The sequence below is a fragment of the Peromyscus maniculatus genome, chromosome 15 (assembly GCF_049852395.1).
Source record: "Peromyscus maniculatus bairdii isolate BWxNUB_F1_BW_parent chromosome 15, HU_Pman_BW_mat_3.1, whole genome shotgun sequence".
Taxonomy (NCBI): Eukaryota; Metazoa; Chordata; class Mammalia; order Rodentia; family Cricetidae; genus Peromyscus; species Peromyscus maniculatus.
The window spans coordinates 69,651,894-69,668,849 of NC_134866.1; the positions used below are offsets into that span (position 1 = coordinate 69,651,894).

Here is a 16,956-nt window from a genome sequence, read left to right on the forward strand (position 1 = left end):
AGGTTGGAGAAGGGTCCCCCAGTTCCCACAGCATGCCATCACATGAGGCTGGAGAAGGGTCCCCCAGTTCCCACAGCGTGCTATCACATGAAGCTAGAGAAGGGTCCCCCAGTTCCCACAGCACTAACTCTCAAACTGTTCTTTGTTACTCCTTTATTTCCTCCATTTCCTTTACTTTAAAATGGCTTTCTGCCTGTTCACAGAAAAATTAATAAAACCAGCTAGGAGTCAGGGAACGATTATTCACACACTATAGTTATTCTGTATATATGTATACAAAAGCTATGATATAGTTTATGATGATTTTTTTTAAAAAGGTTAACAGTAACATTAACTCAAAAACAGCAGAGGCATCACTGTTCAAGATCAATGTCCTATTTTAAAACAAATAGCTGTTTTATATTTTAACTCCATTACAAAACCGCCCTTGCCTAGCATGTTAAAGGAGATCTCACCCTTGCAGCCGAAACAATGAAAACCCACAGGCGAGTGGGGAAGGCGGAGGATTCCCGGAGCTAAGCAGTGTGCATGCGGGAGGAAGCTCCCTCTGCTACCTCGCAAACCACTTAACACAGTGCTGCGGCTGTCTCCATCCCTGTGTGTGAGCAGCCCGCTGCCACCTACAATTCCACAGCTAACCAGGGGAGCTGGGGAGGCGCACTTTGGGTTGCTGGGGCATAAGGTGGATGGAAAAAGAGCCCACACTAAGGTGAATAAGCTTTCATAGTCACCTGACTTCATACACGATCTCAAGGCCATTTTATAAAACAGCTCCCTTTCTTAATCTCCTGGCTTATATTCAGTTGTGTGTTTGAGAAAGCCAATGATCACTGAGCAATTATCCTTCTGTGCTGGAAATTAAGGCTTCATGCACATTCTTGATTATCCATAAAGATGAAGTGCAGTAATATTAAAAGCACTAGTCTAGTCAGAAGAAGCTGGATAGGAAAAAAAGCTTGTACATTGGGCTCTGCTTACAGTCACATTCAATAAGTTGACAAAAATGTTCCCTCCACTCTTCATTTTAGGCACTAAGAATTTTGCTGCAACTGGACTTGAAAAAGGTCACGTAGTCTTCTTAACCTATATACTTTTTCTGCATATACTGAAAATCATTTTTCTTTAACAAATTCTTGTGTAAACAAGAAACGAGGGTATAGCTACCGTCATTTTTATACTAACATTCTTGACATTTAACCTCTGCAGAGGCCAAGAGCAGCGGCTGGTGGATGCGTGGGTGTCTCACTCTTAGGTGAGTGCCATGGAAGCAGGGGCAGCCAGGCCCCGGGTAGATGGCAGACACAGGTCAGAGCAGAGTACAAAGGAACATTCTCTGACTCACTCGGTCATCCAACCTCGAAACTGCTGAGCCTCTATGTGAGCAAGGCTGTCCAGTCCTTAGATTTAAATTTGGACTTCCAGCTCATGAATATGTCCCCTAGTGTTCAGAGGGCATCCTCACCAAAATGCACAGTTATATACATGACTATAGAAAAAAAGCCCTTACATATCATAAGATTTAACAGCAATCCTTTGCTATACAATGATTCATTTCACTTTAAATTACCCAATGCTCTATTCCAAAGGAGACAACAAGGTTCTGGAGCTGTAAATTAGCTGGCAGTTAGACAATACCTAAAAAGACATTTTGAAGTGTGGGAAAAATATTCAGAAAATGATTTATTTTAATTTAGCATCATATAAATCCAATGATGAATGAGCACAGAAAACTTAAGATGTGGCTTGTTATAAAATAGAAGTAGAAATATTGGAAAAGAAGTTATGCCTTTTTCATTCCTATGGTAATCCACCTGCCCCATCAGCCAGCAGCAGCAGGAAACTACCAATGAAGTTCTGGAGAGAAGACGCCGAGGCTCCAACTTCGCTGATGTCATGACATGTAAATGTGCGGCAGTGCCAAACACTGACATTATTAGGTTGTCATTCCAACAGCTAGTTCTTTCTAGACTGAGGCAACATAAACGACACCACGGTTATTTCGAAACACCTACAAACCCCATCAACACCAGACATTCTGAACAAAAAATAGAGCTAACTGCGTATGATGTTATGTTCAGATGCTTCCCTCTAAGTAACAGTTATTCTCTATGGTTATTCACTATAATCTCCACAGCTCTAACCGGAAAGTGACTTTTCCCTCCCCTTCAGAGGGCAGGTGTCTAGAGGGGCAGGTCCTCGGAACCCCCGGAAGTTCACTGGATACAGCAGCATGCTTGAGCTTGTGCCTCCCTCCTCCTTCAGTTAATCCCAACGTAACAGCCAAGGTCATGCAGGATCTCACCTACTGTTCTGTTAGAGGGAGATTCATAGTAGATCAAAATCAGGCTGAAATAAACTGCTGGAATGGTATGTAGAAAAATAGTTGTACATGCTAACTTATATACTGTGATTTTATTTTATTTATTTATTTATTTATTTATTTTGGTTTTTCAAGACAGGGTTTCTCTCTGTAGCTTTGCGCCTTTCCTGGAACTCACTTGGTAGCCCAGGCTGGCCTCGAACTCACAGAGCTCCACCTGCCTCTGCCTCCCGAGTGCTGGGATCAAAGGCGTGCGCCACCACCGCCTGGCAATATACTGTGATTTTATAATTGCATACATTTTGATAAAAAATAATTTAAATTGATGGCTAATTTAAAAAGCAAAAAACCAGAATGAACCAACATCTATATAAAACTTAGATGAGTTTTACAGTCAAGAGAAAACACAAGAGACTGTCCAGCCTCTGACATATTCATATAGGAAAAGGAGGCAAGATGAATCTATGCGGTGCAAGTCCATCAGAGGTGACTACTAAAAATACTGAGAGAGACCCTGAGATTCTGGGTGTGTTCTCATTCTTGACACCCAGATCAAGACACACGCGTGGCATCACTCTGTGAAGACTGTGGAGCTTTAACAAAAAGTTATAGATGAAGCCCATTCTAGGTATAATTACAATTTAGCACAGATTTCTGAAATGGTCTTTGTGGGGGACCTGAGGGCCGAGTGAGAAGGTAGAGGAGGGAGAAGAGCTGAAAAATGGGCCTATTAACAAGCCACAGATATGTAATAGACATTTGTCAAAACTCAGTGTGGAGCAGCTGAGGGTCCATGGCTTAAGGCCTAGGCTCAATGTGGTCTTCATCAACACCTGTTTGTGTCTACATTCTAGATGACGTGCTGCTGTGCTTAAAGCTTTACAAATTATTTTACATTTACTAAGAATATGGAAATAGTTCAAAACTTTTCTAGAATTTAACTTCTCATAATTCTTATATGCTAGCAATTAATTTTTAATTTACCACTATTTTTTTTTTTTTTTATTTTTACCATTATTTATACTAGAGTGTGGAGGCACACGTTGCAGTCCATGTGTGGAGGTCAGAGGATAACTTTGTGGAATCAGCTCTCTCCATTTACCTTTCAGTGGCTACTGAACTGAGGTCGCCAGGTCTCTGTCTTTAACTGCTGAACCATCAGAATAGACCAGTTATCATCATTCCATTTCCACACTGTAGGCCATCTTTAAAGGCGGCAAGGACAGGAACTCAAACAAGGCAGGAACCTACAGGCAGGAGCTGATGCAGAGGCCATGGAGGAGTGCTGCTTATTGACCTGCCCCTCATGGCTTGCTCAGCCTGCTTTCTTACAGCATCCAGGACCACCAGCCCAGGGGTGAGTCCTACCCCATCAATCACTAATTAAGAAAATGCTCTACAGGCTTACCCACAGCCCAGTCTTATCAATTCATTTTCTTAATTGAGGCTCCATCTTCTCAGATGACTTTAGCTTGTGTCAAGTTGACATGAAACTATCCAGTACATGGCGCAAGGTACAATGATGCTCTTAAATCACAAGTCATAACTCTAATGTGCGGAAGATCTTACAACTGTAATATGAATCCAAAATATACACCATGTCAACATCTTAATATTTTCCTAAAATTCAAATTCTACAGGAGAAAGAGACAACCAGCAATTAATTTTGGGTTATGTAACTCAGGCCACAGTCTTGAAAGGTGTCAGTCTTATAACTTGAGTGAATGAAATTTAAATCAACCGAATAAGGTTTCCCTGGGTCTAATTACTCAACAAACACCACAGAACACAGTAGGATTTTGTATATCAGAAAAAAATGCTAAATGTGCATAGAACAAGTCATACTTACTCATTTTTAAATTCTACCAACTGGTCCCATTCTGCCTTTTGAGTTAGACACGCTATACAGTGCTATATGCTGCTCAATATCACTGTCCTTTGTCCCTAATTGTCAGCATGTATCTGCAAAGCCCTAGTTCACTGGCACCATCCATTAAATGAATATGCTGAGTACAACATAAAAGGAGGAATGTATACAAGTATTTGTTCTCAGGAACACTCATCATTATTGATTGCAGTAACAGAAATCTTATTTTACTGGAATCTCTTACAAAACATCAAACTTAAAACTCACCATGGCTTCTGCACACATATACTGAACAGCCTTGGAACAGACATGTAAGGATTGCACAAATCAGATTCCCCTACTTGATTCCTTAATACACAATTTTTAGTTGCTTCTGAAACAATAACATCAGAATCTCAAAAAAAGCAGGTTCAATGTGGAATTAATGAGGCTATTAGGAAATTTTTAAATTATATTTGTTTATTATATGCATGTGTGTTTACTGTGTGTGTGTGTGTGTGTGTGTGTGTGTGTGTGTGTGTGTGTGTTTACTCTGCAGGAGCCAAGTGTGATCATAGACAAAGTCATGACCAAAAAGATGCTCTCTGTGAAAGCAGAAGTTCAGGGACAACATTTTAAATGGGAGACAGTGTGTCATCCCTTCCCACCGGCCATCTTGCTATTTGGAATACACATGTGACTGCAGGAGCTTTGGCGACTTACTATGGGGTGATCTTGAGGATGAAAATACTCCTACGGTGAATATCAGAGTCAGAATGCTCCGTGATGTCATGGAGTTGCTTCAGCATCCCAGGACCTCCCGACTTTGTTTACCGGAGAGAAACTTAGATGTGTGTTTCGTGACCTTTGCGTCACATGCTGCCTGTATCCTCGACTTTAAGCAGCTCCTTCACCATGAGTCATTCCTTCCTCCAGGGCCAAGCATTTTAGAACAGAGCCCAGTGCAATTCATCAGATGGTGTCTGGCCACCAGCGAACAGGGCAATTATCAGCTCCCCATCTCCTTCACTGCAAGACAGCCTTAGACGTGGACTTCCCCAGCAATCTTCAAAATGATAGGTTCACGCTGTGGTTACAGGCAGCCAAAACACTAAATCTTCATAGTCTTAGTGAGAGTGATGTTAAACCAGACTTTCCCCAATTTGTGTATGTTCAGTCTGGTTTTCCTCTTTAATATAAGCATAGAACTTAGGACTTCTCCCATTACATCCCCTAGTTGTAGATTATTTATTATGCCATACAATGGAAATAAACTGTGTATTCCAAATCCAGAATCTCCTCCAATTATCCTTCCTAACTTACTTGGTTAGCAGGTGTCCTGTGTCACTGCTCAGTTTTTAGGGATGATGACGTGTCAAAGCAATAAAGCTCTTGGTAATCCACTGAGGGCATCTTTCCCTGGGAGGACACGATCACGGCTCTGTGGACACTGGCTCAAGCAGCTCCAGTTCCCAAAGGTCTGTTCCTTCTCGAAAGAGCTCACAGTCAACAACAGGAGCATGAGAGGAGCAGGGGCTGAGTTCAAGAATCCTTCCCCCCAACTAGCATGACTGGCAATATGCGCTGACACATGGTGTAGACAGGGAGGAAAAGGGTAGGGGGTGGGGATAATCCAAGTAATAGTATCCATTCATATAGAAATATTTAGACAAAAAAAAATCACTGTCCCTTTAAAAAGAAAAAAATTCTATTAGTACATTGAGTGCAGACTGGGGACTCCAGTGGCGATTGATTGACAAAGCAATGTAAATTCCAAAGCCATTGCATTTGCATAGATATTGATTGCAACGGCTTCAGAAGACTGAACGTGCTGTTTACAGATCTGAAACCAGTGTCTTTTACCTTAGCCTGTCAAAAAACCCAAGACTGTAAATGTTAAATGCTATAAATATGCACATGTGAAATGTATTTATTTACGACTAATGATAATTTATTAAGCATAATACTGTGCTAAATTAATATATTCAGAGTAAGACTGCCTTATCCTGATAGGATTATCTTGTTTATGATTATTGTTATTGACTTTACGAGGGCTATATAACTATTTTCTGAATAAACATCTAGTCAATCACACACAGTGCAAAGCATTTGAATATTAACTACATTATTACATTAATTTTCTATAGTTCACCTTATAAAATAACTAATTTTATATAGTCACTATAAATTAAACATTCCTTGTATTTATAAATATCATCCCATTATAGCAGTATACAAAAATATTTAAATGTATACCTATTACCATACAAGGCTCTAACTGAAATATAAACACAGTTGCAATGCTTTACTAATTATTATATTAATATCACATAAATACATTACAGTTGTACTGAAATAATACAATACTTATTACTTGATGGTTTAAAATTAATTTAACTAATTGGTTTATCAAACATATATATGTCAAACATGATTTATATCAAACTTTAATCAATTTATTAAGCTATAAGGCAGAGAACAAATTTCACTCTTTCTTTTCTTTTTGGAGATCAAGATTTTCCAATTTATACATTCAGATTTAGTTGACACTCATTTAGATTTTCATTATTTTTTCAATGAGTAATCTGAAAAATGTAAATGTTGATGACGTTACAGTTTGAATCACTCTAATACCTCCCACCCCTTTCTTTGATAAGGGAAGTTTTCCAAATTATTCTAGGGTCTAGTTTTTGGCCAAGGCCAGTGTCCAGTCACTAAATTTAAATTATTTGAGAAGCAATACTCGAGTAGTCTTACTCCTCTTATGAGGCTCACTTTTCAAGTTGACTTTAATGCTACTAACTAGACTATATGTTATGGATGAGATGGAAGTAAACTTCTGAAACTTAGGTCAGGATGATGTAATAGAGACCTCTTACAGAAGAACTGTCTTACAGAAGAACTGTCCTCACACTCATGGAACTTAGGTCAGGATGATGTAATAGGGACCTCTTACAGAAGAACTGTCCTCACACTCATGGAACTTTGGTCAGGATGATGTAATAGGGACCTCTTACAGAAGAACTGTCCTCACACTCATGGAACTTAGGTCAGGATGATGTAATAGGGACCTCTTGCAGAAGAACTGTCCTCACACTCATGGAACTTAGGTCAGGATGATGTAATAGGGACCTCTTACAGAAGAACTGTCTTACAGAAGAACTGTCCTCACACTCATGGAACTTAGGTCAGGATGATGTAATAGGGACCTCTTGCAGAAGAACTGTCCTCACACTCATGGAACTTTGGTCAGGATGATGTAATAGGGACCTCTTACAGAAGAACTGTCTTACAGAAGAACTGTCCTCACACTCATGGAACTTAGGTCAGGATGATGTAATAGGGACCTCTTGCAGAAGAACTGTCCTCACACTCATGGAACTTAGGTCAGGATGATGTAATAGGGACCTCTTACAGAAGAACTGTCCTCACACTCATGGAACTTAGGTCAGGATGATGTAATAGGGACCTCTTACAGAAGAACCATTCATTCAGTACTTGTAGATTTAGCTTATTCTTGTGAGAGACACACACACATGTACAGGTGTAGAAGCCAGAAGTTAACCTTGGGTATTGTTCCTTAGGCACCATATACCTTAGTTTTTGAGCAGGTGTTTCTCACAGGGCTGGGCTTGATAATTAAGATAGGTTAGGTGGCCAGATAGTCCCAGAGATCTGCCCATCTCCAACTCCCCACCACTGGGATTATTAAGCCTACACCACCATGCTTAGTTTTTGTGTTTGTTATTTGTGTATTTTTGTGCTGCAGGTATGTTTGCGTAGGCATATGTGTGTGTGTGTGCGTGTGCGTGTGCGTGTGTGTGTGTGTGTGTGTGTGTGTGTGTGTGTGTGTGTGTGTGTGCACGCACGCATGTAGAGACCAGAGTTGACATCAGGTGTCCTCCTTTATAGCTCTCCACCTTGCTTCTTGACACACGGCCTCTCGTTGAACCTGGAGAGACAGATTCAACCAGACTAGAGACACAGCAGACTCCAGTGATCACCCTGTTGCGGCAGCCTCGGTGTTAGGACTGCAACACACGCCACCACACCTGCCACACCTCCCGGGTTCCACTCCAGCCCTCACGCTTGCAGGGCAGCCATCTGACAGACTCAACTTTCTTTTCAGCCCCTGAACAAGAACGTGACTTCTTGAAGGTGACTTCACATTGTTACTGTAAACCTTAATCAATTCTGAATCATCTGGAAGGAATGTTATTGGTTCCATGAGCTAACAGATGTGTCTGTAAGTCATATTAAATATGGAAGTATAGAAATGATGATCCCTTCATTTGCAGTGATAGTCAAAACTAACAAAAAGAAAATGCTATGGTCATTTTTTAAAAAATTGGGTCAGAAATGGTGGCACAGACCTGTAATCCCAGGAAATGGGAAATTAGGAACCAGAGGCAGGAGGATGCAAAGAGCTTGAGGCCAGCTTGGACAGCAAAGCAAGACCCTGTTTCAAGACAAACTACCACAACTAAGTTCACTGTTACCACTAGTTTAGATACTAAAATACTAACCTTAAGGACAAATGTTTTGTTCTTTGTATCTCAAAATCATGATTTAAAACAATGTAACACCTTCAATGGACTAGAAAACTGTCACCACCTGGAAAGGACAACCATGACAACATGAAAACCTGGGCCTGGGTCACTGGCAGAGTGGGAAGGGGCAGTTCTGCCTTGTCCTGAGATGTCCTGCATGTCTTGTCAGTGGTGATGGCCAGTCTACCCAAAACACCCACTCTCCCCATTTTGATCCTCCAGCCCCACACTCCAATTCCCTCCACAGCGACCCCACTGTGAACCCTGCTGCCAACACACTACTCCAGGACATGGCGAACAACAGGTTCAATTGTACAAGACTGTTTTGATTTTGTGAGTAAAATGAAGACTTTTGAAAATGCTGCAAACGTAGAAATTTATACACTATTTTACATATGCTAATTCTAGTATATCTGATTATTAAAACTGAGCTCATGTAATGGAAATGATATAACTGATGTAAGATGAAGAAATGATTCATCATTTGTGATGTCTCTCTGTACGGCTTCCCTGCTGCTGAGGTGGACACCCTTACAGCACAGGTGAGTACCAAGCTTATCTGGGATTGAAGCAAATAAGACGGTGTGGACCTGCTGATAAACTTCACACATAAACGATGCAACTGTCAAGTTTTCTAAACAGTCTTCTGTGATACATGGCAAACTAGATCCAGAACACACACATGCATGCACAGATGCTCGCAAGCACGCATGCATACACACACTCAAGCATTCATATATACATAAGTGCTCTAACACACATATACATGCATACATACAAGTACACTCACATATACACTCACACAAGCATGCTCAAACACACATGGACAAATACACATGCAGGTACACTCACACACACATATGCATATATACACATACACACACAAATATGTCCACACACAAGCATACATAATACACAAATATATACATGTATGCACACATACACACAGATACACATGTACATATGTGCATTCACATACATACATATACACAAATATACATACACATTCATGTACAAATACACAAGTACACTTACACATATACATACACACATAAGCACACATCACATACACAAGTATACTCACACATGCAGACATACATGTATGCACAGACACACTGACACACACACCTCTGTGCACATACACACACATACAAACATCAAGGAAGCTCAAGTCCCTTATATAAAATAGTATAGTGCATGCACATAGCCATATTTATTTATACAATACTTGGATATTTTTATTTCTTAACCATTATAACTCTGTGATCTTTGATAATTGTGAACGTTGTTTATATTTGGCAAAAATGGTGATTTTACATTTTAATGCTAATATTTACTGTTATCCATAATCACAGTGATACTACTACTTTTCCTCAAGAAAAAAAGTTTTATTTAACCAAAAAAATTAAGGCTCGCTAAAAATTCTGTTCTATAATATACATAACAAAAGACACTTCAGAACTAGGGTAAAGCACTTGTCTGCAGACCTGAAGCCTTAGGTTAGATCCCAAACACTCCAAAACATGCAAACAAAAACACTAACACCATATTTTAGATAACATTGCCTACAACTTTTCGGAGGACTTAGTGGTACTAAATTAAAAGTAGACTCTATTAAATTCTTCAAGCACCACTGAGAAGGCGAAACACTGATGGACACACCTTCAGTCCCAGCACTGGGGAGGCCATGTGTTTGAGATCTCTGTGTGTTTACAACCCTGGTCTACACAGTGAGTTACAGACCAAACGGGGTCATAGTGAAACCTTGTCTCCAAACAAGCAAACAAACCCACTGAGCAGAGCCAGTTTATCTTGACCTAAGGTAACTCAGAAGATTTTTGTAGGTAATTTAGATACTTTAAAAAAACTGAATACAATAAGCCGGGCGTTGGTGGCGCACGCCTTTAATCCCAGCACTCGGGAGGCAGAGCCAGGCGGATCACTGTGAGTTCGAGGCCAGCCTGGGCTACCAAGTGAGCTCCAGGAAAGGCGCAAAGCTACACAGAGAAACCCTGTCTCGAAAAACCAAAAAAAAAAAAAAAAAACTGAATACAATAATATATCAAAGTACTATGATCCATAATAACATAGATACAAAAGACAATAATTGAAAGACATATTATTTGATTAGATGATTTTACAAACAAAAGATTAAAGCATAGAGAGGTGACCTGCATAGTCTGAAAGTATAAAAAGTTGACAATTAAAGGCATTAGTCTACATAACCTGCAGAATTTTTAACCTTACCATGAAATATGCTAAACTGCTAGGTAGTTCACAGTCCTCACCAAGACCGTGATCCCAAAAACAAACAAACTTTAACCATTTCAGACAGATGGGCCCCTTATAAACTCTCAAGACTTCAAGACCAAAGCTGCCCTACTTAGCCAAGATCCCTTCCTTCAGCGCCCCAGAGCTGGCACAAGTGCCCACCAAGGAAGGACAGTAATAGAAGGGGAAGCCACAGGCCGAGGAGGCAGCAAGGTATTGCCAGGCAATGCTGCTACTAGCCTGGGAAAGACTGAGGACACACCAAAAGGGAGAGGCTTCCATCTTGAGCTAACTTTGGGTTTGAGGCCTTCCACAGGAAGTATATCTGTGAGGAGTATGGAGCTAACTTTTAAACTGTTCTACTAATAGCAAAAATTGGCTTAAATTGACATCTGCAAAAATTTTCAACCCAAATCATCTGACGAAATAGTCAACTCTTAGAAATAGATGTGTGAGTGCACCTGCTTTTCTCACCGCAGTGCATAAAAATATTCCAGACCCAGACAGGCGGCAGCATGGAGGTTCGGCACGCGATTTGACTAACATGATCTCCATCTGATAGCTGGTGTGCTGGCGTCTTCACTGGGAAGCTTAGTAACGTCTCTGATAAAAACACTCATTTCTATTCTGTAATATTGGTGACAAGAAGCTATATTTGATGTCATGGGCAGAAGCTGATAGACTTCCCACCTCTGTGAAGTCTCTGGAGACAGGCTGTAAAGCCATAAAGAGATGCATTCATCTGAAAAGTTCAAGATCATTGATGTCCTTTAGTTTTTCTACTAACCACACCTTGCTATAAGACAAGCATAGTTTCTTCTGTTTGTCATATGGTTAGAGAGTGAGAAATACTGACCAGTCCTGACTTTATGCAAAGTCCATAATCCAGGGCTCTGAGCCAGAGAGGCCATCAGCAGGGACTGTGTGAGGATGGGGGTGGGGGAGGGGAGCAGGGGCTCAAACAACTGAGGAAAAAGATGCCAGGAAAAACTATTAGCTGCAAGTAGGAATAGTGCTAATGGTAAAAATTAAATGAAACAAAATTCTCGGTGAGTTTCTTCATTAAAAAAATGGTATTTTAGGTAAAAAAAAAAAAATGGGGGAAGGGCTCGATTGAAAATGAAGATGTCAGCTTTCACATAGAGATAATCAGTACTTCATATACGAAGCAATAATCAAGTACATCTTACATTTGGGAAACTCCTCTCATTCCTTTACTGAATTGGGACATATATATCACACTCCCCACAAGATTCAGGGATCTCCAATAAAGGGGTTAGAAAGACTGTAAGAGCCAGAGGAGGTGGCTCACATCAGTGAAAAGGTGTTCTCCAGACACAACAGGACAGTTGCACACATGAGCTCATGTGACTGTGACAGCAAACACAGGACTTGTACAAGCTCAAGGCAGGCAAATCCCAGCATGGGGGGAGGTGGAGGATGGGCATGGATTCCCCCCAGTAGCTGAGGAGCCAGAAAGGGAGAGTCAGTTTTCATTGACGGCATGAACCCTGGTGGGCTGACCACATGCCAGAGAAGCCCCCTCTCCCCACCCCCTGCCCAAGACTAGCTAGACAACACAAACTAGACTGGATGGTGAGAAGAGGAGGAGGAAGACTCAAGGATGGGCGAGAAGGGATGGCAGAGAGGCTGTTTATGGGATGACTTGGTGAAGTGATGAATACATTCAAAATATACTGTATGAAGTTTTCAAAGAAGTCATAAAATTGTTTAAGACAGATTATAAAATAATTTATAATAATTATTATAAAATAATTTATCTGCATTCAGGAGGCAGAGATCCATTTGAATCTCTGTGAGTTCAAGGCCACACTGGGAACAGAGTCAGGCATGGTGATGCTTGCCTTTAATCCCAGCACTGGAGGTCTGTAGGTCTATACAGACAGACAGGAAGTGACAGAGCTGGGCAGGAAGAGGAAGTGATGTAGCCGGATGGAGAGAAGTGAGATGGCAGGGACAGAAAGGCATCTAGGCCTGGATATACAGGAAGTAGGTCACTTTGGAAGCTGAGGAGTTGGTGAGGTAAGGTTGGCTGTGGCTTGTCCTATTCCTCTGGTCTCTCAGTTTTTACCCAAATATCTGGCTCCAAGTTTTTTTTATTAGTAAGACTGTTTAGCAATCCATCTTACAAAGGTCTCCTTCTGATTATTACCCTCTGCAAAACACAGTAGGAACTGGCTCAGGATCACAGAAAACATACCTATAATCACAGAACTCAAGAGGTGGAGACAGGAAAATTACAAGTTCAAGGCCAGCCTGGACCACAGAGAATGACCCTGGAAACAGCGTTCTCTTTCCCTTTACTTCATCATGTCTTCTTTCATCTATCTGTTGATGTTAGAAAGCTATTGCTATGGCCTCAGTGCCCCCCCAGATGCAGGAGGTCATTCCTATTGCTATTGCCGTCAGTGCCCCCCCCAGATGCAGGAGGTCAGTCCTATTGCTATCACCTCAGTGACACCCCCCCCCAGATGCAGGAGGTAAGTCCTATTGCTATTGCCATCAGTGCCCCCCTCCCAGATGCAGGAGGTCAGTCCTATTGCTGAAGACACCACGGGCTTCAGACAGAGGCCCAGAGGCCCTGAAATGGACCTGACCTGAAAGCCTCCTCCCTGAGGCCCAGCTTTCATGGTACCAGAAGTCACTGTGCAAGTTTACTAAGGAGGTGTCTTAGTTAGGGTTTCTGTTGGTGTGACGAAACACCATGACCAAAAAGCAAGCTGGGGAGGAAAGGGTTTATTAGGCCTACACTTCAGCATTGCTGTTCATCACTGAGGAAGTCAGGACAGGAACTCAGGCAGGGCAGGATCCCAGAGGGAGGAACTGATTCAGAGGTTATGCAGGGGAGCTGCTTACTAGCTTGCTTCACAAGGCTTGCTGAGTCTGCTTTCTTACAGAACTCAGGACCACAAGTCCAGGGACGGCACCACCCACCATGGGCGGGGCCATCCCCCATTGATCATTAATCGAGAACGTGCCTTACTACTGGATTTCATAGAGGCATTTCCTCAGCTGAGGCTCCTTCCTCTATGATGACTCTAGCTTGTGTCAACTTGACTCATAAAACCACCCGGTACAACAGGAAAGCAACCAACAGTCCATTCAGCTATGATGTCTATGAACCACATTAACGACCAGAATGGCATAACAGCCCTAAGGGGCATGCATATTTTGTCAGTAACCAACAGCTCAACAAGAGGGAAATCATGCCTGGTACTGGAACCTCGCTAACTACTCAGTTCTAGTGAGGTCACAGATATTGGAGGAGAATCTATAGCCACTAGTTTACTAAACCAGCATAAGACGTAAAGACAATCTAAACATTCATCCTCATGCCTACAGGTGAGTGTAGTGTTGACCCCTCATCAAGGAAACTTCCCTTGTGCAACAGATAGAGACCGTTAAAAACAACAACAACAACAAAAACCACAACCAATCAAAATGCAGAGTTGTGGAGCCCAGTTCCAATGGATACATCTACAAAACACTGCCACATATAAGGCTCAGGAATCATTGCAGAAAAGGGGGTGGAAAGACTGACAGAACCAGAGGCTCAGGGACTCTGCTGTGAGATTGCGTCTTCCAGAAATGTCAGAAGCCACAACCATAAAGTCTCCCCAACACAACTGGCCAACTGTAAGCCGGACAAGGAGGAGAGCAAGAATGAACATGTCAAAGTGGACAGAGAAAAGCCCACAGGGGTCTAAACAAAGGCTCAGGGGTCTATGTGGAAGAGGAGGCAGAGAGACTCTAAGAGCCAGAGGTGGTGGGTGATTCCAGGGACACAGCCTCCTCCAGACACAACAGGAGTGACATGCATATGAACTAAGAGACTGTGACAGCATGCAACAGCATGCAATAGACCCACACAAAGTATTGCAGGCAATCAAGACATGCTAAGAGCAAGAGAAATAGGGTATCCAATACCAAATGGTCAGTCCTGAAAACACACGTAGCACTAGACAGACTGAGCAGGTTATATTTAGGAATGTGTGTATGTGTGTAATTTATTATAGTCTCAAAAAGAAAGAAAAGGCTATGTATTCTTATTATTGTGATATATTAAAAATAAAAGAACAGCAACTAAAAATTAAAAGTATTTGTAATCCTGTCAGAAGAATATTATATGTGCATGTGTGCATGTGTTTGTGTTCATGTACATTTTTCATATATACATACTAAGATGTAGCTTGCTTTTCCCCACTTATTCCCTTAAAGGCATCTTTTATGTTCATAATGTATCTACCTCATCACTGGTAACAGGAGAACAGTGATATTCTGAGTGTATTTACAGACATAAATTTTAAAACTGAAGAAATAAATTGTAAAATAGTTGCAACAATAATAAAATTTTTAAATTAAAATTATTTTTACATATAAAAATAACTATTTGCTGGTAAAATTATTTTCAAGTTTTCAAATCAATAATTTTGTAAGTCATTGAGATTATTTGTTAAGAATCAATTTCCAGATTAGAAATTGTGAAGTCAATTTTGATACATATTACTAAACCATCTTCCAGAAAAACTAACAATTTACATTCTCATGAATATGAATGAATACTCACTATGTCACACACATATCATCATTCTTTTTTTTCTCTGAGAAAATGATAAATAAAAGAAATGGTATTTCTAGATCATTTCAATTAGTACATTTTCCTTAGCACTGAGACAAACTCTCATTTGTACATTTATTGGTTATTTTTATTTCTTTCGCCAAGTGCTAGTTAACAAAAGCAAACAAATAAAAATATTCTTCCTAGATTGTATTTAGATGTCAATGTTTCCAAGCTTCTAAGCCTTGCCTTATAAATTAGGATTTTTAATTCTCAGGCTGACATTCTGTCTTTCACCCTTGTTTACAGTGTCTTCTCTAGTTATCGTTTATATTTAATATGGTAAAGGCACAAATACCTCATGCCATCTGAAAGGATTACACTTGTGATTATTTCAAGATTCAGTCACGGCGTGACAGGGACAAGATTTATCTTTCCATCTGAAACAACTAACACACTCGGCAAGACATAGGAGAACATTTTTAATCAAAAATCAAGTAACTGACTATAATGACTCCTAAGATACAAATAAAAGAAAATAAACCAGGGAAGACCTGAGATTGGTCATCCTACTACCTACAGAGAGTTTGCAGGCAAGCATAACCAAAGGCTCTGGAGTGGAGGTGATGCAACCAGGAATCTCAGGAGGTCAAGATAATTAAGAGCTGTCTGGGAGAAACCAATCACATTTTGGTTGGATTTTATGGCCCACTCTGTGAGGTGGAATCCATATCTGATACTAATAAAGTGGCCAAGGACCTGAGACTAGATAGGTCATGAGCCGTAGGGGAAAACCTAGGGCTACTATTACCAAGGCTAGGAAAACCTACCACTATTATTCTGCTAAAGATACATAGCAATAGAATGATTCCTAATGACAACCCATAGATAAATACATTGCTCAACCCTCATCAGAGAAGCTTCTTCCAGTGAATGGTAGTTAAATACAGAAATCCAAAACTGGACAATGTGCAGAGAGTATAGACTTTGGAGCACTGAATGTTAAATGGATGTCTTCATCAAAACCCTCCTGAAAGGCTCAGGGGTCTATGTGAAAGAGGAGGCAGAAAGGTTCTAAGAGCCAGAGGTGGTGAGTGATTCCAGGAAAACAGCCTCTTCCAGACACAACAGGAGTGATGCATGTCAACTAAGAGACTGTGATGCATGCACAAGACCTGCACAGGCTCAAACCAGACAAAATCCCAGCACTAGGAAGAGGACGTTGAAAATCAGATTTCCCCAGTGGCGTGTCAATGGGCACATCCATCACTCCAGGGCAGGCCCAGGCCCAGGACCTGGTTATCCAACACAAAACGGATTCCATGGATTTTTCTGTGTACTTTTTGTCTTGTTGGGGCCATTGTTTTGTCTTATTTTGTTTGTTTGTTTG

The 16,956-nt window shown here is 40.9% G+C and overlaps 1 protein-coding gene across 8 annotated transcripts in view; it reads right to left on the reverse strand.

Annotated features, from left to right (window-relative positions):
* Atg10 (autophagy related 10) overlaps positions 1–16,956 on the reverse strand; it is a 284,964-nt gene that overhangs the window by 153,379 nt on the left and 114,629 nt on the right. The gene's annotated exons all lie outside the window — the stretch shown is intronic.